This window comes from Sarcophilus harrisii, chromosome 1, assembly GCF_902635505.1.
Source record: "Sarcophilus harrisii chromosome 1, mSarHar1.11, whole genome shotgun sequence".
Lineage (NCBI taxonomy): Eukaryota > Metazoa > Chordata > Mammalia > Dasyuromorphia > Dasyuridae > Sarcophilus > Sarcophilus harrisii.
The window spans coordinates 683,651,068-683,653,937 of NC_045426.1; the positions used below are offsets into that span (position 1 = coordinate 683,651,068).

The window sequence follows — 2,870 nt, forward strand, 5'->3', positions numbered from 1 at the left end:
TTCGAAATGGTGATATTAATAGCACTTCCCTCAAGAGTTATTGTGGAGATCAAATGAGTTAATGTATTTAAAAGCAATTCGCAAAGCTTAAAGCATCATTATAGGTATTATTATTAGCCTTAAAATAAGATTGTAATACCCATAACTAAATTCGGCATTCTCAATGTGGTCTAATCAAGGAAAACTACAGTAAGATTATCAATCTTTTCTTATGCACATTTGTTATTGGTTTTGTTCAGTCATTTTTTCTGTCATTTCCGATTGATTCTTCAACACCCTTGTTTGGAGTTTTCTTAGCAAAGTTACTGGAGTGTTTTGCCACTTCCTTTTCCACTTAACTTACAGAGAAGGAAATTTGGAGGCAAACAAAGTTAAGTGACTTATCCAGAGTCACAGGACTCCTAAGTATCTGAGGCTGGATTTGAACTCAAGACTTCCTGATTCCACTTCCTGACCCGGTCCTCCATTTACTGCACCACCTAGCTACCTTTATCTTAATTATCTTAGGAAATATAAAAATAACCCATCCTACAGGATCACCCATTCTGAGCTGCCTCATTGAAAACATCTAGTGTTTCTTTTCAGTTCTTTATTTTAAGATTCTCAAGGTAGTTCATCAACTTCTTCCAACATGTTAAGCGGGTAACTCTGAAACTTCTTCTTTTTTCTTTGTTAAATATTGACCCAGTGACATATCTTCTTTGGTCCAGAGGTACTTGGGATCAATAGACTGTTCGTGTCCACCTGTTAGAAAGCTGAAAACTGATCCCATGAGTATTGTCATCAATGTCCCCAAAGTGCTTAGGTAGAGGTAAGAAAGGGAATATAAATTATTCATTAGAAAATTTCTTCTGAAAGCTGTTTTCCAGGGCATCAAGACTGAGTATTCGATTAAGCCAGTGAAATTCAGAGGCAAGCTTCTAGTCAGGGTACAATTTGCCACAGAAAGAGGTAAAGGCAATGTCCTGGAAGAAGGTGGAGGGTAAAAATAAGCCCCAACTCCAGTCCATATGGAGAAAGAAAATCCAAACATCAGACCGATAAACGAACCCATCGAGTTGGCGTAAGGATTTAAAAGTCCCAGAGTAAACAATCCCAACAGAGGTCCTCCGATCATCCCGAATATGCTGAGGGCCGCCTGTAACAGGCCTCCCATTAAGGAGGCCAGGGCAGCCATCCCGATACAAAGTATCCCGAAGAACACGCTTATTCCTTGAGAAAGAAGAGACAGAGTCCTCTGTGAAGGTGAAACTAACTGCGGTTTGATGAGATCTTCTACAGTTACTGCGGCTAGAGCGGTGATGCTGGAGGACACGGTGCTCAACGTTCCGCTGTAAGCGCTGGACACGAAAAGCCCGGGCAGGCCCGGGAACTCGTTGAGGATCAGCACGGCCAGGTAGGGCATGAGCTGATCCGGGGCTCTGACCTTGTGAGACGTCCACGGATCGCAGTCGCGAAACATCGAGTAGAGGGACAAGCCGCTTAGAACCGCGCAGGCGAGAATTATCCAGAGGCCCAGGAGATTTAAATAAAGCGCTAGTCTTGCGTGGCCTTTGCTTTTACAGGCCAGGTATCTCTGCACTTGGGACTGGTTGACGCCATAAATGCTGGTCCACGTGAAGGTACCGCCTATTATAATTGTCCAGAAAGTGTGTCTCTGTAAAGGATTCAGGTTAAAGTCCCATATTCTTAATCTTCCTCCTTCCTCGGCGTGTTGCATGACGTTACTTATTCCACCTTGAAGTTGCGCTGTCTGTATGATAACTGAAGAAAACCCGGCCACCATAACCACGGATTGGAACACATCCGTCCAGATGACGGCTTTGAGGCCTCCCAGCGCGCAGTAGAAGGTACAGACGAGTCCCGTAGTCACCACCGCACCCCAGAGTTCGAAACCCGTGACTTGATTCAAAGCGAGAGCCGGAGCATAAATGACGATTCCGGTGTAGAGGATCGTCTGGGTGATAAAGAAAACCGTTCCGAGGAGACGGACTAACTTATTAAATCGAAGCTCCAGGTACTCGTAGGTGCTGCTGATCCGGAGCCGGTAGAACACGGGCATGTAGAGCTCCGTGGTGATGATTACCACCAGGGTGTAGGTGATGCAGAAGAGCGAGAACATGGCCCCAAAGCGGTAGACCTCAGCCGGGGTGCCCAACACGGTGACTGCGGACATGAAGCTGGCCGTGAGGGACAATGACACAGGGACCCCTGACATCTGGCGGCCCCCCATCAGGAATTCCGTTTCCGTCTGCTTGCCTCTTTCTTTCCAAGCGTAGTAGACTCCAATAGCGGCTGAAATGAGCAACATGAGTATGAACACCATGTAGTCCCATTTTGTGAAGTCTTCCGACATGGCGGCAGCTCACTCTGTATGTGTGTACCTCGGAAAGACCCAATCTTGAGAAGGGATTTAGACGCAGAATGATGAGTGACTTGGGAAATAGGTGTAAAGGAAACAGAAGGCTAGGGCCCTTGAGTGGAAGAATAATTCATCTTTCTATTTCTAGGGGACCCTAATGCCTTCTGATTCTATTATGGCACTGCTCCTCTCTGGTCTCTAATAGTATATGGTTTCTGCCGGGCTGATGTGCCTGTTTATTGGTCTCCTGGTTACTGCCCACCAGTGTTCCACTGAGCACATGACTTCTATGAGGTAGTGCTTGTCCAGACAGGAGGTCATAGAGCTTCTCTCTGCCGCCAATTTCTGGATTCAGTGGGAAAGACTTACCTCTTTTCAACAAAGAGCTCTGTTCACTTAGCGCTGAGTTTAAGCCTTAGCCGTTTAAGGGAAGGACATTTCTCACGTGCCAAGTTCAGACTAAGGAAAAGGCACAGTGACTTTTCTCCACATCTGTCCATTCCCAGAA

At 45.9% G+C, this 2,870-nt stretch overlaps 1 pseudogene; it reads right to left on the reverse strand.

Moving 5' to 3' along the window:
- Positions 1-574: 574 nt before the first annotated feature.
- Positions 575-2,609, reverse strand: LOC100914884 (annotated as a pseudogene).
- Between the last annotated feature and the right edge of the window lie 261 nt (positions 2,610-2,870).